The sequence below is a fragment of the Egretta garzetta genome, unplaced genomic scaffold, assembly GCF_000687185.1.
Source record: "Egretta garzetta isolate BGI_Z169 unplaced genomic scaffold, ASM68718v1 scaffold56, whole genome shotgun sequence".
NCBI classification, from domain to species: Eukaryota; Metazoa; Chordata; class Aves; order Pelecaniformes; family Ardeidae; genus Egretta; species Egretta garzetta.
Window position 1 is genome coordinate 5,716,198 of NW_009260182.1, and position 25,274 is coordinate 5,741,471.

Below are 25,274 nucleotides of genomic sequence, written 5' to 3' on the forward strand. Positions count from 1 at the left end.
GTAATGGTTTTAAACTAAACCAGGGTAGGTTTAGACTGGGTATAAGGAAGAAATTCTTTACAATGAGGGTGGTGAAACACTGGAACAGGTTGCCCAGAGAGGTAGTGGAGGCCCCATCCCTGGAAGCATTCAAGGCCAGGTTGGATGGGGCTCTGAGCAACCTGATCTAGTTAGCGGTGTCCCTGCTCCTGCAGGGGGGTTGGACTAGATGACCTCTAGGGGTCCTTTCCAGCCCAAAACATTCTATGATTCTATATTCAATTCTGTGCCTACAGAGCACTGTGACACAGAGAACACTCCTATCCTGAAGTATAAAAACATGTGGTACATCAAGGGAGGGAAGGTCAGCAAAGAATAAAAAAAATTACCCTTAATGATCCCACTGAGTGTTTAATACCTAATGTAAAACTTAAATACACATAGTTCACTATTAAATAAAGTAGATTAGTATTTTTACAAGGTATTTAAAAAAAAAAGTTCCCTTGCTCAAAGGAGATGCCCCTACACTTAGATCTAATTAAGCAACGTATGGTATCTTTGAAGAAAATTTGTAGCAAGAAAAGACAACAGAAACAAAAAACAAACAAAAAATCCCCCCACAAAAACCAGAGAGATAGCACATAAGGAAAACAGTAAGTTTCAGAAATCTAAGAAGAAACATTGTGCAACATTCACAATATATACAAAACCTAAATGGTACTGAAAATAACCATTTGTGTCTACCATTTAATTATATGCAAAGAAGGAAATGCTCCCTGTTTCCATTGTTAAACCACACATGAAAATATCTATCTCCAACTTTATTAAGAGCAGTTCTGTCACTTGAATTGTAAAGAAAGAACATAGCTGCACAGTGTTGCTAAGGTGCCAGGTTATTTCATAAAGCTCCTCTTTTATTAATACAAAATATGTATCATTCAACTGTAAATGTAACTCCATTTTGTACTAAGCTAAAAAATAGCATTTAGCAGCAAAGTAAAATCAAGAGTGAATTAAAAAAAATAAATGTGAGGAAACAATCATAGGCCCTACTCTGCTGGTGGTGAGTCAACCAACTGAAGTCATTATAATTCACTCTAATTATAGTCAGAAAGCTTATCCACTCAATCTATAGTATGAATTAAAGGCTACATCAATTTACTACTATACTAAAACCCTACTTATAATTGTTTCCTAATCAAGATTTAAATAAACGATAATGTCTCCATTACAAAGCAGCATTAGTGGTAGCTGCAAGTTGTAGAAAGGTCAAGTAACTGAGTTGCAAATGCATGCTTAGTCACATCTTTATTGCTTCCAGCTCCAGGGTAGAGGGAGGAAAAAAAAAATATCTTTAGTCATGTAAAAGTCTTTATTAATGAGGCAAAGGTGGACAAAAGTCGCAAGGCCTCTTTCCTGCAGCGATTTAATATAAATAAAGTTTAAGGACAAAAAAGAATGTGTCGTCAGATGGTGGCAGCATTCAATCTCTCATTCATGAAATGCACACTACATATGCTCTGCTAATCTATTCCATATCACTCAATTAATATAAATTAAGAAACCCCCTAACAAGAGAATTATCTATGATATCCTTGTATTTTACATACATTCGCACAAACATAATACACATTTGCACAGTGTTCATTTAGGATGTCTTAGGAACTGTAACCTTTTATATTTGGAGGTATGTTTAAGTAGAATAGATTACTTAACAAGATTAAAGATGTGACCTAGTGTAAGTAAGTATGGAACCAATATCCACACCGCTAAGAACAGAAGTACCTGAAGCCTTGTGTCCCACATTAAAAGCATGCCTTACCCTCACCAAATAACAAGAATTAATAGAGATCACTATGAACAGCATTCATCAAACTCTAACAATTCTTAAAAAAAGTAAGACTTCAAACTGCACCTTAGTCTTACAACATGTTATCAAATGACATAACTTTTCCATCCTTTATATATAAAGTCTGACAACATTCGGAGCAGTAGTAATATTTCACATACATCTCTAAAAAGAATTTCTGTTCAAGTATCACAGTTTTGGTTATTGGCAGCAGCTCAATTTGAATTCAGATGTGATACATGCCATATATAACTGTCACAATGCTTACTTTAAATGTAAGTAAAGTTATTCTTGAGAAACAGAAGTCACAGTCTAGGATTTCTTGAGATGAACCTCTGTATATTGTGCAGGCCACTTCTTCCATAAGTAGTGGTTCTGCTCATACTCAGGATTATTTGAAACACAGGTATTATATGGTGGGGGAATATTCCCACTATATAGATATTCTTTTCATTTGAACATCTGAGCTATGTTAAGCAACACTGAGGAAGATGGAAAAGTAGTTCAGCAGTGTTTCTGTAAAGATCCTCTCATCACAGATCTCCAGTTACAAATACTCCCAGCTTCTTGGAACGACCTCCACATATTCCCCCAATAATGGTGGTGAGCTCTTGCTAGTTGCAGAACTCCTCCAAACCGTTCCTGCTTCACCTCAGCTAAAAGGCTACATATAAGTAAAGGCAAAAAACAGACATCACATTACAAACATGAAGAAACTGAACTATAGAAATATCTCTGTGGTATACCATTGAAGTTGCACGTAGGGGAATGAGTCCCAGGAGGCATTTTTTGCATGCATAAAAAACCCAGGAGAGACAAAATAACATCCTCATGGTAGACTTTGGAGCACTTTTTAAAATATTTGACCCTGGATTGGATTTTAATTTTGAGTAACCTGTTATAGAAAAAAAAAAGGCTTCTATGGGCTATTTCACACACCGTTGTTATTGTTGTTATTAGCAAAATTTTGGCTAAAACACTCTAAATGGGAATGGCGGTCAGTCATCACAAGACATTTATCACCATGAAATAGTCATGCAGCATTCTATCTAATATCAATTGAAGGTCAATAACAAACTGCAGACATTAATGCCAGGTACATGGCTATATAAACTGCAAGTTCATTATATAGACTTATGTGGAATACAAGATTTAATTGAATGAAAAAGACTTTAGACAGAAAGGGAAAATGACCCAGCTCAGCAGGCACTAGCATAATGAGTTAATTATCTAGGGTTTGGCTAGGCAGCGAGGCAGCTATTAACTAACTGTATTGACAGTCTGGTCAGGAGGGGTTGGCACCTGGCCACACCATGAATCCTCACCATCACCCAAGGGAATTTGGAGCTGTTAACGGCCCAAAGACAGAAGTGTCAAAAGTAGGAACTTATCATGAAGGAACAAGACAGCCTCGGGAGGGGGATGCCACAAAGGAAACTCAAAATCTAGAGTGGTTTATGAAATCTAATGTGTTTCTCCATCCTGAAGTTTTCTTCTGTCAATGAGGCTTGGACATCAGGTACACACAACGACAGGGCCTGACCTTTTGAGTTAGGATAAGCAGCCATGGATGGAGCACAGGAAATAGAACACCTTCCAGCTGTTCTCTTGAGTTATAAACATTTTTGTTGTATGCATCCTGGTAAACTAAAAGCAAATATTAACATTTAAAAAAATTTATTTCTTGCCTTTAGCATAACTCTGTCCTAGAATTAGGCTGATTTCAAAATAAGCATCATCTAATACCAGATTACCCTATCCCCACAGGCATATTATTCCTTACGATCGAATACTGAAGCCAGTACTTCCCAAAACAGGCCAGCACCCTGGTCGCTCAAGGATACAATAGAGAGTGACAGAACACTTCTCTCCTTATTTTCACGAGGCTAACTTGGGCTCACAGTAGTAGGAGTCTCTGCTCAAGTGTTTTTTCATGATCAGAGTTAACAGGGTGAACTCTTTGGCATACTTTAGCTATCAGAAGTGTAAGAACCTTTGTGTTCCAGGGAGTGGGTGGCAATTGCAGAGAACAGCATCGTCTTTTCTTGCAAGATGTTGAGATGCCAAGAAAACTTGGTAACAAGTTAAACTTCTGAAGACTCAACTGTGACTTTGTGAGGCTGCTTGGAATTAACTGTGTCCCGCTCTTTCACATCCTCAGACTTGAAGATGTGGTACACCTATCTCCCACTTGTCTGATTAGAAAACGGCTTTGGAAACAACCTTTCCTCTGAGTTACAGAAGTACTTCTAGAAGCACTTCTTCCAATACTAGAAGGGACTTGACTTTGATTGCCTACTCAGTGCTGTCTTTTGAGAAAGATATTCAAGCTGAGATGACAGAGTTATCTGAACGGTCCCTTACACCCCAAAAATAAAAAAATGCCCCTTCATACTGTGTGAAAGAAAATCAGTGGCCTTAAAGAAAAAAAGGGAAAGTTCTTTGATTTTCATTGCCCAAGCTTATGCTATTTAGCTTGAGAATGCCACGCTTCTGCCACAGGGGCAGAGTCCAGAATCCCATATCACAACACTTGTTCTGTATTCAAAGCTTTTCTTTGCTGTTCCTGCAAAGTTCACTGTAGAGGAGGACCTCCACTTGAAGGCAGAACGCAGCAAAACTAAATACTTGATCCAATTTACCTCACTATCTCCAGTTGCAAAGACACTTCTCCTGCAAAAGGAGAGTTTGCTGCTGCTGGGTCTCAGTACACAATCCTGCAAGACTTAAAAAGAAACATCATACTGACAAAGCTTTATAGCCCTCTGACTAAAACAAAGATCCTTCAGAAGTTACTTCATTTTACTCCAACTCTATGCTTTGCTATAAGTGCCACTGTTAACCAGACAACTTCGATAATCAGAACAAGGAGGCTGACAAAGACACTCGCTATCAGCCCCACATTGTTCTCCATCTGAGCTCCTTAGCTCCTGAATCCTTTTTTAAAGCTGCAGCCAGTAGTGCATTTCCACATCTGTCAGTCGTCTTGAACTAACAATGCCAAAGCATACGAAGCTTTGCTTAGACTGACATACCTTCTGCACATAGGAGTTTTCAGCTGTAGACTTCAATCCTAAATGCCTAGGAACTGACAACACAACAGGAAGCATTATGCCCCTTCACAGTGAAGGACCTTCAAAACTCATTAACACTGAATACAGACATCTGAAGTGCATCTGAAGTGCGTTATTTGAAGCTGGACTCTTCTCTGCATGATCTGTCAAATCTGATCTTATTTTAAATTGCAGCTCACAGAGGAGAGGACTCCAAAGACCTAAAATTAGCTAAGACTTAACATGCTTGCTAAAATTTCAACAATGTTAGCAACTACTCAGGAAACATTTTTGTTAGTAAATTGGAACAGAAATGGCTACTTTTCATACAGTACTATTTGGAATATCTCTTATTTTTATATTCTGAATTTTAGAATGAATCCACACACCTTTCAGAAGGTTTCACTAGTCTGTTGCACTGCTAGGACATTTCCCATCACCAATTATATATACAGCCCATTGAAAATCTCTGACAAATATTTTTAGGACTAATTTGATGCTGAAAGAAAATAAATCACACCTCATCTTAGAAAACCAGAGAAAATGAGAAAAAGTTGGATCAAAACCTAAGTCATTATGTACATATATAAATACCCTAAAAACAGGAAAACCTAACTATATGCAAAACAATCCAAAAAAAAGACATCAGTGTCACTGTTCCAAGTGAGCTCACTTATTTCTTGTAAATGATGTGATCTTCCTCAAGCACAACTGGAACGCAATATTCTGTTACCATTACACATACTATATCATATGAAGTCCCCACCGTGGTGGGTTACCCCAGCCAGCAGTAAGCCCCCGCCCAGTTGCTCTCTCAATCCTCCCTCCTGGGGAGATGGGGGAAAGAATTGGAAAAGCAACAGTGAGAAAAAAACCTGCATGGGTCAAAGATGCAATGATGTCTAGGCAATCATTCACCACTTCCCACCAGCTGACCAATGCTCAGCCAGTCTCTGAGTGATGGCTACCTTGGAAAAACTCCCCCTCCCTCCCTGCCCCCAACAGTTTTACTGCTGACTATATTCCATATGGCCTGGAATCTCTCTTTGGTCAGTTGGTGTCAGCTGTCCTGGCTGCGTCCCCTCCTAACCTCTTTCCCACTCTGCAGCCTACTTGCTGGGGTAGCAGACTGAAAAAACTGAAAAGGCCTGGATGCTGTGCAAGCACTGCTCAGCCACAGCTAAAACATTGCTGTGTTGAACAGCACTGTTCTGGTGGCAAATTAAAACACAGCACCATACCGGCTGCTATGAAGAAAATCAACTCCATCCCAAGCAGACCCAGTATACCCACTCAAGAACCACTGTTATGAGAATACACCATCAAGACCCTGGAAAATAGATGAGATACTACAGTTTTGTTCCAACACCTTTGCAATCTTTTTTCCTTTTTTTTTTTCATTGATCAACATTTAAAGATTACAGTGGCTATTATCACATAATGGCCATATAAGAAAAAAATGGAAAAGGAAAAAATAAGCTTATCTTTATAAAAGCAGGCTTGCAAAAAGCAGCCCCATGTCCTGTACAGTAATTCTTCCACCATTAGCTGAAGCTGCCAAATCTTGCATAAGGAAGTGATATTGTTAAAATGCATGACAAGACCCTCAAGCAACTTCCAGTCAAATGAGATAAAAGTGATAATATTCTTAAAAGGAAAAGACTAGCTAAAGCCTTGCACTGAGACCAATATCTACATCTTACCAGGATTTAGTTCAACGTGTACTATCCAAATCTCCGCGCAGGAATATCTATTAGTTTTAGTGTGGTGCCACAAGTTGCATTTTGCTATAGCTTTTAAAATTAAGATGTCTATCAAGATGTTAATCATCCAGGAGCAGTACTTCATTCACTTCTACATTTAAAAACACAAAGCTAACAAACTGCCTCTTAACAAAATCTATAGTCCAAATAACTATTTTCAGTGCTGCTATTCTTTTGTATTCCATCTCCTGTTTTTTCCCTCTTGCTCTTCATCTGCTTGTCCACTGTTTTATTTTTAGTGTAGTTTGTAAGCTTCTTGCTGTACAAGGAAACACAAACTTATTTTCTGTAACTAAACATGTAGTAGCCATATCCAAATGTTTCAATGTGGCCAAAAGCTAGTGCTCTCTCTTATTCCACCCCCTTAAATATTGGGCAGTCTAGACACCTATTTCTAATATTCCTTACTCCATCATCCTTTTACCCTGTATTTATAATGGGGCAGTTCTGCCTCAAATACCTGAAGTGCTGCAGCCGCTCTTCTGAAGTTCAATATACATTATCTGAGGCCAAAGGCAGAATGTCTCCTGCAAGACCTTACAAGGCACATAACTGAGACCACAGCTGGCTTTGTGTCCCTTCCCTGTTTGAAGCACAGAACCTGAGACATCAACCACCTCCTTGTTGTTTGATCTGATGTGTCGCTCCCTTTCCCTTTCCACAACGTTCCACACGGTCCCTTCTCAAAACCAGGTTAGAGAAACAGGGCTGGTCATGCCAGTTCTTCATCGCTCAGATGACAGTTACACGAACGGTGTCACAACAGTAAGAATTCCAGGCTTACCTGGGACTCTTCTGCAGCTGTTTCAGTGCATACAACTGTTTATTAAGAACTTTGCTAATATTACAAAGCTATGTACGAGGTAAGATTTAAGAGTATCTTTATCAGTAAAGGAACTCATGGATACTAACTCCCTTGTTGAACACTGAGAGAAACATGGCAAAATGGCAAATAATGTACAACAAAAAAAAGTCTTCTTACTCTGTGGCTAGAAGCTGTGGTGTTAAGCTGTTAACGGCAGCATACTAACAACATGAAAATGGAACATCATACTTGGGTATGGTAAGAGGCTCATTGGTCATTGATCAACATTTAAAGATTACAGTGGCTATTATCACATAATGGCCATATAAGAAAAAAATGGAAAAGGAAAAAATAAGCTTATCTTTATAAAAGCAGGCTTGCAAAAAGCAGCCCCATGTCCTGTACAGTAATTCTTCCACCATTAGCTGAAGCTGCCAAATCTTGCATAAGGAAGTGATATTGTTAAAATGCATGACAAGACCCTCAAGCAACTTCCAGTCAAATGAGATAAAAGTGATAATATTCTTAAAAGGAAAAGACTAGCTAAAGCCTTGCACTGAGACCAATATCTACATCTTACCAGGATTTAGTTCAACGTGTACTATCCAAATCTCCGCGCAGGAATATCTATTAGTTTTAGTGTGGTGCCACAAGTTGCATTTTGCTATAGCTTTTAAAATTAAGATGTCTATCAAGATGTTAATCATCCAGGAGCAGTACTTCATTCACTTCTACATTTAAAAACACAAAGCTAACAAACTGCCTCTTAACAAAATCTATAGTCCAAATAACTATTTTCAGTGCTGCTATTCTTTTGTATTCCATCTCCTGTTTTTTCCCTCTTGCTCTTCATCTGCTTGTCCACTGTTTTATTTTTAGTGTAGTTTGTAAGCTTCTTGCTGTACAAGGAAACACAAACTTATTTTCTGTAACTAAACATGTAGTAGCCATATCCAAATGTTTCAATGTGGCCAAAAGCTAGTGCTCTCTCTTATTCCACCCCCTTAAATATTGGGCAGTCTAGACACCTATTTCTAATATTCCTTACTCCATCATCCTTTTACCCTGTATTTATAATGGGGCAGTTCTGCCTCAAATACCTGAAGTGCTGCAGCCGCTCTTCTGAAGTTCAATATACATTATCTGAGGCCAAAGGCAGAATGTCTCCTGCAAGACCTTACAAGGCACATAACTGAGACCACAGCTGGCTTTGTGTCCCTTCCCTGTTTGAAGCACAGAACCTGAGACATCAACCACCTCCTTGTTGTTTGATCTGATGTGTCGCTCCCTTTCCCTTTCCACAACGTTCCACACGGTCCCTTCTCAAAACCAGGTTAGAGAAACAGGGCTGGTCATGCCAGTTCTTCATCGCTCAGATGACAGTTACACGAACGGTGTCACAACAGTAAGAATTCCAGGCTTACCTGGGACTCTTCTGCAGCTGTTTCAGTGCATACAACTGTTTATTAAGAACTTTGCTAATATTACAAAGCTATGTACGAGGTAAGATTTAAGAGTATCTTTATCAGTAAAGGAACTCATGGATACTAACTCCCTTGTTGAACACTGAGAGAAACATGGCAAAATGGCAAATAATGTACAACAAAAAAAAGTCTTCTTACTCTGTGGCTAGAAGCTGTGGTGTTAAGCTGTTAACGGCAGCATACTAACAACATGAAAATGGAACATCATACTTGGGTATGGTAAGAGGCTCATTGGGCAACTGTACACTTCTGTTAACCGTGCCTCAGCCTATTCTACCTACAAAGAATTAGAACTCACTTCATGGAGATATAGGGAAGACTGATAAATATTTTAAAAATGCCTTGAAATTCTCCAGTGTAAAACACTATATATGTATTTAAGTACTAACCTATAAGTGAAGTTGATATTCTTGCAAAGTGACATTTTAGGATATTTCACATATGATTTTGCATATCTATAACCTTAAAACAAATCTTCCTTTTCAAAATGCATGCATATGTCACTCTCACTCCCCGCTAGCTGATGTGCAGTCTCAATGAATACACCCACACTCAGAATGACAGCAAAAAATCCACAAGTGAAGAGACTTCTTTCATTGTCTGGCAGCACAGAATTCATAAAGCACCAACTGTAAACAGCTGCCTATCATCTTCTATCAGCAATAGTATCAAAAACAGATGGCAAAGGTCAAGTCAAAGTTTATTGACAATGATGAACTTTGACAGCCTCTATTAAATTACTTCTTCCTTTAAGGTGTATGTGATCAAAGCAGCAGAGAGATTTTCACTCAGTCACATAACAAGCTATTTGTTGAGATTGAAACATCTGGTCAATATCTCCTAACACTGCAATTTCATGCACAGTTAGCAATAGGGTACATTTCTCCTCTTCTTCTTACAGGGTCCATAAGGGTGGCACATATGGCCGATCATTTCATTCAAAAAGGTTTCAATTCCAGGCATTACATACAATTGTCTCTATGCTTTATAGTATTTTAAGTCTACCAACCATCGTTTCCATCATCACTGCTGTCTTGCTCTACTCTTTGCTATAAAAGCCCACAAATATGACAGAGCACTTAAAGCTTAAAGCTTTTGACTACTGGAGTTAGAAAGCAGTTAAGGCAAGGGAGTTTTTAAAGTGGCAGGTCTTCATCTATCTGTTGTCAAGAATTCCCAATGCATTAAACTATTTACCAAAGCTCTAGTAACACAGATTATAACTTTTGTTGTAACAGCAAACGTTTCATTTGTGAGGCATTCCCAAGCAATTAGAGATCATCCTTTTTACTAATTTATAAATTAGTATACATTTTACAAACATACAAATGTTATAATTCAAGTGAAGGTGTGATAAGAATCTGAAGAATCATAATCCTATTTCTCAATCTGAAATAGCAAGAAGACACAAAATGTTATCTATCCCAAATGCTGAGAAATGCTTGCCTTTATAAAATTACGCCTCTATGTTGCCACAGCAACAAGTAGCGGATAATGTGAAGTGTACTTCACCCTTCCATTTCTAAATCCCAATCTTTTTGGTCAAAAGAGAAAGGAGGGTTAGTTGCAAATATTCCTACAGAAAGTACATTTCAAAAAATTTTCAGTTACTATTAAATAACCTCTATTTTTATTCAGTTAATGGTCGATTTCCACATCTTGTTCCCACAGTGGCTGATTACAAGTAGTATCTGAACCTTTAAAGTTTACCTAGTAGTAAGACATTGACTCTAAAACTCCTCAATATAATTACGCATCGTGCCCAAATGCTACACCAAAGGTGTAACAGAGGGGTGGCCAGGGGAGGGAGAAGGTAGATAATCTCCATGTGGGAACATCTACAAAATGCTTGAACAGAGACATCCCTCAGATGTCATTGAAGATGTCTGGGCTTTTCTGGAGATCGCATTGACTTTCAGCGCTATGGCATTTATTCAGTCGTAGCTCATTGTTCTGAGGGAATGGAACGTGTAATCTAGATAAAAAAAAGAAAAAAAAACAGAGTTGTCCACTAGAAACTGATAATTTCATATAAAGGTCAAGATACGGCTTACAGGTAACAGAACATGTTTACAGGTTGTAAACATGAGCTTAAATCAGAGCCTGTCACACCATGCCACAAAGGCAGACAATCATGTCAGGAAAGCAGCTAATCAGCTGTCACTTAGCACTAACAGCACTGGTGTAGAAAATTACGTAGTTAGCCAGTTTCTAACTGTTTTTTGATAGGAGTGCAAAGGAGGAAATGTTCCAGGAGTGCCAAACAAGTTCAGAAGTGATGGGAGTAGCCTCTTAAATTGCAATCTTTTTTCAAAGAAACGCACAACTCCGCCCAGTCTCCAAGAGTGTAAATTCAGCCTAAACTTTATTGTATATTTACAGCAAGGCTTATACGATTGTGGTAGAGCATACCACCTAAGCTGCTAAGAACTTTATTTCTTCCAGAATTAATAAAGAAGTTTCTCCAGAAGAGATTAGGAGAACAGAAGTAAAAAAAAAAAAAAAAAAACCACCACCAAACCTGGTGTCTCCTCTAACTTCAAGGCTTTCTCTCACTAGACTAGGAGCCCTCTGAATAACCAAGACAAAACTTTGGAAAGATGATATTAGGCCTTGAGTCAACCCCATTAGGAATTAATATTTCAGGATTGGCTTCTGCTAAGTGTTATCCCATATACTCCCATGCACAGTTCCACATGGAAATGTGCCCCCTCCAAGGTTCAATATTCTTAAGGAATGATCCCTCTTCTATGGATGAAAAACATGAATCAACTGAAAAATGACTGCCTTAGGACAGGCAAGACTCAGAAAAGCCTCTGGATTCCTCACATGTGACTTCCAACCACATTTAGTTGGAAATGCTCTATGTCCACCAAAGACTGTGACTGGCACACAGACCAGGCTGAGATTCCAGGGGAATACTCGATCCACAGTGTGCAGGTGAATTCATACATGCTCTCACAAATTAATAAAAGTAATTGCTATAGTATTCCCAATAGAAAGTACTCACGTCCTCAAAATTATAATTTTTTAGACATCGGTGCTTTACCTCTAACAGTTCAGAAAGGAACAAGAAACTTGGGATAAAGTATATACTTTCACATTTCTAAATTACCTTTCAGCTTCTTATTCCAGTACCAACTAGATATAAAATCAATGCAGAATATTAGCTGCATGAGAAGTACCTATTTCTTACTGTTTCTTCCTTACTGACATCAAGAAGTCTGGAGAAATGGCTGTCGCATGTAACACTCCATTTGGGCAGTTCATCTGCAGAGGAGGTTCAACAAGTCTCGGAGTTGTCAATCCCTGTGCATGTACCCTGGAGTCCCCCCCTGCCCACCCATGGAAAACTGGACACAGTCAGAGCACCTGGGACTGCCCAGGCAAACACCAGCACCCACGCCGCACATCGGCAGGAAGCAGGAGCGCTGTACTGGGCTCACTCTGTGCGCGCTGCATGGCTCCAGCTGTGCAGCTCCGGCTCCCTTCTCTCCAGGGCTTCTGGAATGGAAATTTTGTAGCCCAGTGCAAAGAACTTCTTCAAGCCCCTATGTCAGATCCTTTTGCTAACCACTTCGGGGACAGATGGTATGCTGTTCCTCCATGGTAGTTAATATTATCCATTCACATAAATAAATGGGTTTTTTTTATTTTATTCACCAATAACGGAGTGGCAACAATCTTATTTTTCCTAGTTCTTCATTTCTTAAGCACAAAAATATTGTATTGTATTTGCTACAGGTCACAAGACCTTTTCCCCTCTCCATTGTCTTCTGTAATGCCTTTAATTTGCTGTGGTGGGACAGGAGCAATGTCTTTGTCAAAATAATTTAAGAAGGCTTCTGTTTGCCATAGGCTGTAAAGATACTCCATTCTGATTTGCAAAATATCAAACAAAATAGAAAAATGCAATTATTTATTACAGCTTTTGATTACTTTCTAAACTGATGCACTCCTTCTTTCATGGTATTTTTATATTTGTAATAAATTTTAACTTTTTTTAATTTTAACAAAATGGATGATGGATGTCACATATTATGTGCAGTTGAACACAGTGCTTGGCACTACCTGAATTTTTTGGCACATAGCTCAAACACTCTAGTAAGTTCAAATAATTTTCACAGAACAGATAATTTAGTCAACAACTGCTGTATACTTCTGAAAAAGAACTGCAAATTGCTCTTAAATTTGTTTTTCCTGAATTCAATTGCAGCTAAGACACTCAGCACTTGATTCCCATGATCAGCTCGGCCCTCAGCACTAACTCCCAGACCTAATCTGGCAGCAGTGGAAGGTAAGGGAAATCTTACGTTTACTAGAAAGCTGGCTTTGATTAAAAAGAAAAAAAAAAAAGTCAACTCTTTTACTGTTGCCTCCAAAAATAGCAGGATCAGACCTGATGAACTTTACCTTATCTTTTATACAAGAAGAAATATTTTTTTCAAACTCTAAAATCAGAATTAACAGAAAGAAGAAATGCATACACAAAATACTAAGGAGAAGATGCTTTTCTGACAACTGTACAGCCCTGATCCAGCTAATATTCTTTGAGTGAGGTGTATTTTGAAGTTAACGACTTCCTTTTCCAGTTTCCTCTGAGAAGTTGGAAAGCTCAGACATGATTATGATCTCAATTAATCCAGTTTTACATTGATGTAAATTTATTCACTTCAATAGAATTGTGCATGATTTACACATATGCAAATGAAATCAATCCATACCTACTATGACCTTAATATATTATCTTTTCATTTGGTAATTTAGGTTTTATTTTTACCTAAAGGAGTATCTGCAAATATGTGTGTATAGCTTTATTAATTCAAAGTTTTTAAAAAACTACCCAATATCATCTTCTACACTGCATGTATTGACCACTACAATAGTTGACAAACTACAATAGTTAAGATAAGAAGATCTATGTCAAGGATTGACATCCAGTGCAGGAGACAGTTAAAAAGCACCACTTGAAGAGTTTAAAGTAAAATAAGGAAACAATGCCTCACCTGCATTAAAGCAGGTGCAAAAATAAAATGCCATTATTTTGAAAAGCCAACAATTTATGAAACAGAATATGGAGTACTGTGTCTTTCCTTTATTTCCATGAACATAGCAAACCCAAAAATAAATTATAACTGGAATTCCTGTAAGGATGACAAACTATAGTGATTTGGTTTTAAAAATTATAATACAACTTCACTTTAAAAATGTTTTCATTTCAGCCACCAACCCAAAATATTCAAGTTGCAGGAACAGCTCCCTGAGCATCTTATTTGTGTATTCAGATTAGCTGAAGATCAAGTAAATCACCTCTCAAAACACTCAAAATACCACAAAACACTAAGTGACCACAAGCAACCCTTACAAAGACTTAGTTTAGTGATAGGCATTTCAATTCAGTCTTACGATCCTACTGGTAACAAGAGCCTTTAAATATGGACAAAAAGAGCATATCTGAAAATGTGCTTACCTTCTTTCCCCCACATACACAAATTTAGGTTTCTGTATTTTGGAACGCTTGCTATGGATAAAGATTGTATTCTAAGGGTGAAATGCCAATTCACACTTAATTTTGGAAGGCAAGAGGTTGGAACAGCTACTACTGAAGAAAGGAAACAAAAGAATCTAAGAATTATCCAGACGGAACTTCTTTCCAAAACATACTCCAGGACCATTTTGTTCCTACTAGCATCATAATCAGTAACTGTTCAAAAAAATGTATAAAACAATGAAAAATCTTGTGGCCAAAACTGGGTGTGATACACTCTTGGCCTGTCATAGAGCATAGCCAATGCTATTAAATGAGACAGAAATCTTCAGCTGATGCATTGGGAATACACTAAGTTCATTAATTGTTATAAAGTCTAATTTTTTTCCCCTTATGGGCAATTCCAAATATCCAGAATTATCTGCTCCTCTTTATAATAAACGTGTCAAAAAAGATCTCCATCTGAGCATACATAATAGTCCATTCACTTTTTAAAGAAATATTTTTATGTATGCTTTGTAGAAGATGATGATGTAAAACAGTAAGCAAGAATGTAATTCAACAACCTCTGTTATTTTCTGCTCACGGGCATTTACTGCTTTCAGTAGCATCAGGCAAGCCAACAACCCCATATCTTGCTTGCACTGGCTGCAGGATATGCTAATTGTCAACCCTAAAGATCCAACGTATTAGACAGCATGTACTTAATCTGAAACCCTAACTGCATATGTGCTAATTAATTTGGATCTAAAATTATCATATTATTACTTTGGTATTTTGTATAATCATTTTCTGTACAGCACAAAATCCATCATATTAAAAGTGTACAAGTCTAAATGTGTTTAACTTAACATCTAAGCAAAACTAAAATCAAGTGTTTTCGAACTAAAAATATCTTGGGATATTTTCCTTCCCAGAAAGATAAAAACTGCAACATAATTTTAAGGATTCTTTCTGAACTTTTTGGATATTGTTGTTATTGTTAGCTGTTCTACTAATGTTAATTACATCATTACATGATTTCCCATGGATAACAACTTGTAATTCCATCTACTTATTCTCTATAGAGGCAGAGGAACACAGTAGATTAGGAGGCTGTCAAGATGATAAAATGACATTGAATGCAAATTTGTATTTGTAATACAGCATGCAAGATTTGGAAATGCTACTTAAAACAGAAGCAGCAAACTAGCTTCAGGCACTGAATGTATGCTTCAGGCAGCAAATGTATGAAAAAATGCTAATACATTAGAATATCTGAAGCAAGAACAAAAAAAAGATTCTGTCTAAACTTCATTAAGAGGAGAATCTGTCAATAAAACAACTGAAAGATAAGGACAAGTATCAATATTAAAACACTTACCAGTTATAACTGGTATATCACCATTTCTCTTGATGCAAAAGCTACCAAGTAACAATATAAAAGGTTAACTCATTAGTCCATATTTTTAAGTTTCCAGAACAAATTTCCAAGGTGTTTCAGATACTTTTAATCTAAAAGCCAATCTTCTGCTCCTACTCATATTGATGGAACCTGACTGGTATCAGTGGGATTATACCAGTATGATTATACCAAAAAGAGAATTTGGTCCTATTATCTTAATTCTGGTAAGTTGTTAGTTGTTACACATAGTATGTGATTATTAAAGACTAAGTCCTCAGGATACAAATACATGGCTCTATTAGTGGACTGTGAGGACATCCATTAGTAACGGTAAAGCAGTTGGAAACTGAACAGACCAGGTCAATGCTAGACACTGCTATGAAAGTACTGTCTATGCATGCGATTTTAAAGCCAACACCATCGCTTGTTATTCCTAAGAAAATATAAAAACATTTCTTTTTTACCAGTTTAGGTACAAAAATGACTTCTATAACACCAAAGCAATTTAGTATTAAAAAGAACAAGCTGAAATTAAGTTAGAATGTCCAGGTGTTAGTAAAAATTATTTCTGCAGATCCACTATTTTAACAATGTTGAAAGCATTCACCTCTTTATTAACATGACATAACCCACTCTCTAGAAAATGCTGTAGAGATTTGATATGTTATCCCCAAATTTTTTTTTGGTATTGAAACTAGAGATGGGTTTTGTTTGTTTGTTAATATTCTTCTTAACATGTCAACATGATTTCTCTTACTTTAAGAGTCTGAAACAGGACTGGACAAATTGTTACTGAAGGCTAAAAGCACCCTAACTACTGGCCACCTTTGTGGATACCCAGGTTTATAATGCATATATTCTCATATTCTCACTTCATTGTACCATATATCAATGTACAGGGGGTACCCTGTGGATACATGAGAAAGATGTCCAGGGCAGGTTGTCTCCCTTGGGGTCTCAGTCTCTAGGGAGAAGGGACGGATTGTGTACTGCCACTTCTTCACATCACCTGACTAATGACTAGTTACGATTGCTGCAATTGGTTCTCTTTTTATGATTTTTATTTACCTTTTCTTTTGCCATTTTTAATTTGACTATTATTTTCCAGAAAACAAATCTAGGTGTCACACAAGCATAGACTGATTTTTGTGAGGCTGAAATCTGTTATGCTCTAGGTTTCACATTGAAAGACATTTCAGAGGAGCAAGACCACAGTTATCAACTTCTCAGAGGGCCTGACAAGTATTTACAATGTTTAAATTTAGCCTAATAAGGCTAATATTTCTACTGATTAAATGCAACATGTAATGAAGATTCTTCATTTTCAGACCTATCAAGTTTTCTCCTTGAAGTGCACATCCACTTAGATTTGCTATACAGATTCCATATAGCAGACAAGAATTTTCTTTCCTCATTCTATTTCTATGGACCATTTACCAAGTCCATGATTAATTTTACATCACTTGAATACCCATAGACAAACAGAAGGCAAATACTAAGCAACAGACCCCTTCAAAGGGTAAGTTAGAAATGAACCCAAACTCAGTTATTTCAAGTTGACATCTTCAGTTGCTGCTCCTATTCCACCACCACCCCAAAACCAATAGAAAGATACAAAGCAAACTGATATTACCAGTTTACAGCTAACCCTTGTTAACAGACCAGTGTGTCATGCCTGGAGTGTCTAAGTCCAGACTTATCAATTCTTCAGAGGTTGCTCCCTCGGAGAAATAATTGCTCATAGTGAGGATTCCTTCTAGATTGAGCAATACTAAAGCTCACCCTTCAGCAGCAATGATTTTGATGGGTTGCCTCTCTACAACTGAGCCCCGGCACCAGCATACCATCTTCTAGAGCTTTTTTACACACAAGCCAAAATAAACACTTCATTTTCAAAAATGTATTTGTTAAAAGCCCCGCCTAACCCAGTATTTTAACATTTTGGAAAGTTTATGGTGACAAATGTAGGAAAACAATGTTGTTACAGCCATTCCTGGAATTAAATATGACTTATAATAGTTTCAACTTTTTCTTTCTAAAAAAAGTTTTCCTCCACTGAAAGCCAAAAGAAGCATTCTTCAGTCAAGGAACGGTATCTAATTTCCCTGGTAAACCATTATCCATTTTCACAATTGTTAGAGTCTGAACAGAAGATAGCAGTGTTAAAAAATGAGAGCCAGAAATACATCAAAACAGATATCTTGAACTGTTTTGGAAAAGGGTTTTAAAAAGACAACTCTACAGTTCTGTAGGCTGCATGTTCAAAAGGTATTAATGTAGGAAGCTGTAAAAATTCCTTTAACCCTCTCTTTACCAGAGATCACACACACAGCAAAGTCCAGGTGTTACAACACTAAGCTAACGTCCTCCTCCCTAAACCCCCAAAAACCCTAACAACAAAAGACCCACAAAACTGATACAGAAGTCTAAGCTTATTCCTCAAATGCTTTAGACTTCTTAAAAAAAAAGAAAAAACACACAAAAAACTCAAACAAAAAAACCCAAACCAACCCAAACCCACAAACATTAAAATCCTCTTAAATTGGTATGAAACTGTCAGTCCACACCATTGCCAGCTTGTACATACCAATCTTAGGATTAGCAGATTGCATTCCTGTACACTAAGAACTAAAACAGAGAAAAGAAAATTCAGAGAGAATTGTATAGCACAGCGTTGAGTTTGACAACTGGCAGTGTGCAATGATGGATCCCACTTGGAGAGTATTAATAACTTCTATCAAGTATGTAGAAATCATCTGATTTATGGAATTCAGAGTTTAACGCTGCACATGAAATTTCTATTAAGGGAAAAATCCAATGTTTCGGTAGGATGTAAACTACCTTAAAATAAGGAAGCCATTATAACTACATTACACATCTATCTATATTTTATTTTGTCACTTTAATGGCTTAAATACATGTCAAGATGTACCTTCTTTATTGTAATACACAGCTACTGTACAACAAACTCTTTATGGCAGGAGAGTACTTTTTACTCACTTACAAGCATGTCACCCGAAGATGACATCCACTTAGCTGATTTCCCCAGTAAAAAAAAAAAAAAAAAAAAAATCTACTTTTCTGTCTGGGAGAGTACATCACCCAAAACCTTCCTGTAGCTACTCGGAAAGCAATCACAAATTGCTCTCCCTTGAACGACCTATTATTCCAAGGCAAGGTCTCCTTGAACTGTAGTAATGAAGCTAATGTACCCGGAAGAAAACCAAGCTATTGTTACTAGTATATGGGTAAAATTTGTTCAGTCAGTCACAATAAATTGTTCCCAGTTATGCAGATAAAACCTTGCTGTTTCCATCAGAATACATAAAATCATTGTCTTCAGCATACCCCTAGAAATTTAAAAGAAAGGTGAATGTTGATAAGCAATTATGAAGCAATTTTCCATTTGTATATTTTGTACTGAACTCCAGTGAAAGTCTAAAATTTGGTTCAGAAAAGATGGCAGATGATAAACCACTTTAACATCTACTTCATTATACTGTGTCATACCAAAAAGAAAAAAAGATTCTGCTTACTTAAAATTGGCTAAAATAATATTAACCTAAACCAAGCAATAAATACTCTATATGCAACCAGTGTTATCTCTACTATTTATTGTGTTCTAAGGACAATGTAGACAAGGCTCTGTAAAGATCGAATCACACCTTGTATCTGGAAAACAGAGACTTCTTCCAAATGTGCAGTCTGACATCCAGATCACTCAGTGAAACCTTCTACCTAACAGGAGCTCCAGTTATCTGCAGTCTTCTGCACAAATCATAGGGTGTTATATCATATTGTGTAAAAAAAAAATTTTTTTTTCTTTAAAGCCACTCTATTTACAAGACCAATTTTTTCAGATCATCACAGCTGCACTCAAGAAGGCATTCATATTTTTTTCAGACATTACTTAAAGTAGCAGATGCATGGTGGAGAGATGAGCGGGTTACAAAATTTTCAAAGAACCAAAATAAGTGGATTATATTCTGTTTCATAATCAGGCCTAGAATAGAGCCAAACAAGAAAACTTAAGAACTCCAACTACCCATAACTATCTCACTCAACATACAGAGAACAGAAAAAATGAACATAGCACTACTAACAGCAAATGGAGCAGCAGAAGGGGGTTGAATACATAATTCTGTGGTTCTCTTAATTAAAGTTCTCAAACTATTTCAGCAAGTAATTCTTCATAAGGTTACTATAATAATGTAAGATGTCAAAAGGGCTGGCACAAACAAGTCAGATTTTTCTTCATATGCAAACTTCAGTAAAGTTCTCATTTTACCTTATTTAACTGCACAAATAAAATATGCTCCTTTTACATCTCACAGAATCAGTACCGACATTTTGCTTTTCTGTCATGCTATACATTCACCATAATCATAGAGCAAGTATCCAAAAATGAACTGATCTTCTAATAGCTCTGCCTTGGCAAATCGATAGGTTTCTGCACAGTACAAGGGAAACTAGTACATCAGTCAAATACTTTTTTTCCTTTGAGTCTAATGATCACATTTCAGTAACCAACGAACCAAACAGCTCAATTAATTCCTTTGCTGCATTAAGAAGTTATTCTTCTCTTGACATTCAGGCATAACTCCCGTTAATGTTAATGGGTGTTATGCGTGTTTATCACAGTGACAATAAACTCTTTTAGATACACAGTATAGAATCTGCAGGTGAGTGTGAAGGTCCTTTGATGATATACTGTACTTCCTGACTAACACAGAAAAGCTGTATGCTTCAGAAGCTGAACAATTTAGTCGCACCAGAGAGAACTCCAAGTGGGTATAAGTCATCACAACTGCTAGGAACTACTGTTTGCTTGTTTAAAATTACTTAACTCTCTAATTTGAGGGTCATACAGAAAAACACTGAAGAGGAGAAATTTTGTCTTAACTTTGAATGTGTTAACAGAATGCAACTTGTAACTTTAAAGAATAGGAAAAAATTGTATGATGGGACAAAAGTTCCAGGTGGGTGGATCTGCCATTCTGAGGAACAAATCAGCAGTGCGATGTACAAAGAGAATAAGGTCTTCTTGCCACAGTGGTCTACAATGTGAAAAGAACACTGAGGACATTAAGAAGTTATAGCTTTCTACAAACTAAAATAATTAAATTTACAAGTTTGACACTGAATTTAACTTGGCTAATAGAAGCTTATCTGCAACTATCCCACTTTCTTTTTTAATCTGCAATTTATCCTGTCTTTTTGTGAATTAGTTATTTCTTCAATCTAGAATATCAGGCAGAGTAAAAGAAAGTTATATAGAGGGTGAAAAACTGTGGCTTTAGATATGTTGAATGTAAGTTTTCAGAGTAAATTAAACCTAATACATTTTTAAATACTTCATAAATACTGTGATACCCATGTTCAATTTTACAGCTACAGTTTGTATAAGCTAAACTCAAGTTATTTTTAAAACACTGAATAGAAGACTGGATTCTTTCAGCTACAAAAGAAAAGTTTCTTTGAAAGACTGCCAAAAACACTTTTATAACTGATATGTAGCTGACACATTAACCTGCTAAATGTTTGTGGAAGTACTAATGACTAAGCAAGAGATATCAAAGACAGTGAATAAAAGAACAAACAGCTGCCAGTACTTGGCATTCCATTCTGCTATCATAGCTAATATGATTGGCAAAGGAAGTTACACCTACTTTATAATAATAATACTACATTTGGCAAAGACTTCTAGATGGAAGAATTCCAGCACTCAATTTACCAAAAGGTGTTGCATGATTCATTAGAAAGATCAAAATAAAATACACTACTACTGTAAATGCAATATTGCAGAGAATTATAAAAATCACGCATCCAGATCAGCAGCCTGCTAAGATATATGATCAGGATTATTTTCACACTGATATACTTTTTACTATCATCAGATTGTGATGCAGTTGAAAGCATTCAGTTAAATATATATGGATGTCCGGCTGACTCGGTGCTGAACATTTTACTGAAGAGTGGCTTTTTGGATACTATGATAGCATAAGAATCCAATTTTAAATAATCCATTCTACATGAGTAATGATAGAAAATATTCAAAGTTTCAGCTGACTGTCCACTGAAAAAGCATGGAAATTAACATTTAAGAACTACTTACACCTTTGAAAATCTCCCAAAAGATCCTAAGTTGCATAAAAAGCCAATAAAACTTGGAGTTCCCAACTTACTTTTACTATATCAATCTAGTAATTATTCTACTATACTCAGTGTAAAATGGATCAATATTTATAACTTAGGTTAATTCTTAAGCAGCATACTAATCTTTATTATATCTTTGCTTATACCTTCAATATTTAACAGATTTGAAGTACTGATTCTAACCTGCTACAATAAAGTGACTTTTTTTAAAAAATACTGGTTTCAGAACATGTAGAACGTTGCTGCAAAACAGCTGATTACAGAATCATTATTATGATGATAACCAGCATCATCATAAAACAGAAAAAAATTACGCAAAAATTGACCTTATATCCATTGGACTTAACAAAGAGATTAAATTAGTGGGATATACCTGGTTTAACAGGATAATGTAAGCACAAATAATATAAAATGACCACTCTCAAATAATGCAAGGACCTTGTTTTCAGCAGGTAAACTCACTTACTAAAAATTGTTCACATAAAAATAGTAATTTTAAAATTAAAGTTTTAAATGTTAAAAATACTACTACAAAAATCTGAAAATACTAGTTCAACACGCTGTCACGAAGTTCACAAAATAATGATTCCTTACATCTTTCTTTGTGGAATTCATAATGCAATGTGCACTTGGAAATACTGTTTTCAGTGGTCTTGTCTGACTCAGAATATAAATAGAATCACAATATCATAAGTAGTTAAGTAAATGAATAAATAAACTAAGATTCCCAGGGAAAAAAAATTATTTTTTTCATGTAGGTAATTCTCAATACCTTCCTGCTAGGAAGCAAAGCGTCTAGGGATCTGTTATCCATAAAAGCCCTATCATCCCAATGTGCTTAATTAGCTCTTGATTGGGACGAGGCAGAAGAGTAATAATGAGCTACATATATTTATTCTACTTAAGTGTTATTCTACTCAAGTGTTTGTATCACGCCTGTTTACTAATGTAAAAATTGATAAAACGATAATTCATATTCAAACACAAGGCACCAAAGGAAACAGGAGACAGCCTTACTCCTTGTTGAACATACCTACAGAAACGAGTCAATCCCTCTTTTCATTAAGAAAAATGGCCAGGCTCTGTCTTGGATAAGGAAAAAGCGTAGTGAGTTTACAGCAAAGGACTTAATTTGGTGTCTCTGGAAGACTTCACAGGGTACACTAACTCTAACAATCACTCATCTTCATGGAAAAAGTTGGCTAAGAGGAATCTGATGTGCAGGTCTACACCACGCTGTGAGGGATTGTCAGCAGCTCCCCGTCACTCATCCTCCCTCACTCCGGTCTTAACTGCACACTCCCATGTGCAGCTCCAACAAGGGCTTCCTGGGCTTCTCCCAGAGAAGCAGCAAACCCCTTTGTGCATATGTATTTACATAATATTGGTTCATAATGCTGTGCCCAACAACTGCCTGAAGTTTGCTTTCCTACTGTTTTTCACCTACACTTCACAGGCCTTCTTTTCCACCTTATTCCAACACTGCATTATAAGCATTTTGGGTAGGACAGAACATAATTTTAAGTGGCTGCTCTATAATGAGCATTCTAAAATAAAAGCCACATTCACCTGCCCCACCAACTTCTTGACCACCATCCCAAACCCTGAAAAAACAGAGTATTTCCTGAGACAATTTCTTTCACTTTTAATTTTTTTCTTAAAATTTGTCTTAGGTAAACCAGTAAAGATTTTACACCACACACTACCAAGTTTTTATCTCTGCACTTAGACACAAACACTTCCAAAGCTTTCCTAAAACAGATAAATAACAACTCCTTATAGGATAAAAATTATGTTCCAGATGAGAAACTCAAAAAATAGCAGAATTCCACTACAGAAAGCAATCAATCTTTCATTTAATTAAAACTACTACAAATTTACATAGGTTCATGAAGTAAGGGCATGGAAAATACACACAAAGAATTTTCAACACAACTTCTGGAAATGTGATCAAGTACCTGAAGGACCATTTCTTACAGAAAAGGTCTGCTTCAGAGACTTATGGCTTTATGCTCACAAGTATTAATTGGCATCTATGAACAATGATAGGATAACATAGATTGACTACTGAAATACCATACTGCAAAACCGGGAGCAAGAAATAGTTCTTACATTTAACAAAAGGGAAAAGATGATATAGATAACTGAAGATGTGCAATGTGACTTCAACATCATGCAAGATTACACGCACTCTACTTGAATAGTTGAATTAAACATGGAGGTAAAAGTGGGAAAAATTCCATGTGGACTTCCTAAGGGTAGATAGGGCCAGAGAAATCTGACATTTTACTTTGATATTTAATAGATCTGGACTTGACTGAAGTATTTGATTCAATGCTGTAGAAGAAACTATTAATGAAGATGCAGAAATAGAAATTGGTAGTACACAAATCTAAAGAAAGTAATAGGCAGTGGTGCCTGGCAATGGGTTGTGCTGAAATAGGGATCATCAGGCTCCAAGCAAGTTCATGCTGGAGCTGCTCCAGGATCAGCCCTAGGACAGACCTTACATAACGCTAATGACAGAGACCATAGAACAGCGCTAATGAGTTTTGCTTACAAAGAAGTTCAATAAAGAGGAGAAGTAGAAAACCATACAGAGGAACAAAGTGACCTCAAGAACTATTTAACTTTAAAATAGAAATGGTATGAAATGTCTTAGCATGAAACATATTCATGTCACATATTCGATGCCCAATACGTATATATTTTTATAATATAAAGGTTGGGTCTTATTTGTTGGAGAAAGATCTGGGCATAATAATTTACCACATCCTGACTTGTACAATCTGAGATGCCTTAAAAGACAGTATTCTTTTAATTTAAAAAAAAAAAAAAAAAAAACAAATTTAAAATCAATATAGCTAGCGAAACATTAAGCCCATTATAAGAATCCTTGTTATGACCAGAAACAGAACATCTTCTGCAGTCTGGTCACTGTTTTCAGAACAGAAAAATAAAAATGGAACAGAACAGTAAGATCATGAGAACGAAGAGAGTATAAAGAGATCTTAAAATAGTTTAGCTTTATATAGCTTAATAAAACAGATGACAAAGACTGTATACATTAGACTATACATCCTTCTCCAATGAGAGATACTCTACTTCTCAGTGAATGAGGGGAGAGCAATAGATGTTGTTTATCTTGACTTCAGCAAGGCTTTTGACAGTTCCTCTCATAACATTCTCAAACGATGAATTATGGCCTACACAAATGGGCAATGAAGTGGACTGAAAGCCCTCTGAACTGCTGGGTTCAAAGGGTTGTGATCAGCCCAGTAGATCCAGCTGGAGAGCAGTCACTGGTGGTGTA

The 25,274-nt window shown here is 36.6% G+C and overlaps 1 protein-coding gene across 1 annotated transcript in view; it reads right to left on the minus strand.

Annotated features, from left to right (window-relative positions):
- ADK (adenosine kinase) overlaps positions 1-25,274 on the minus strand; it is a 291,725-nt gene that overhangs the window by 163,828 nt on the left and 102,623 nt on the right. The gene's annotated exons all lie outside the window — the stretch shown is intronic.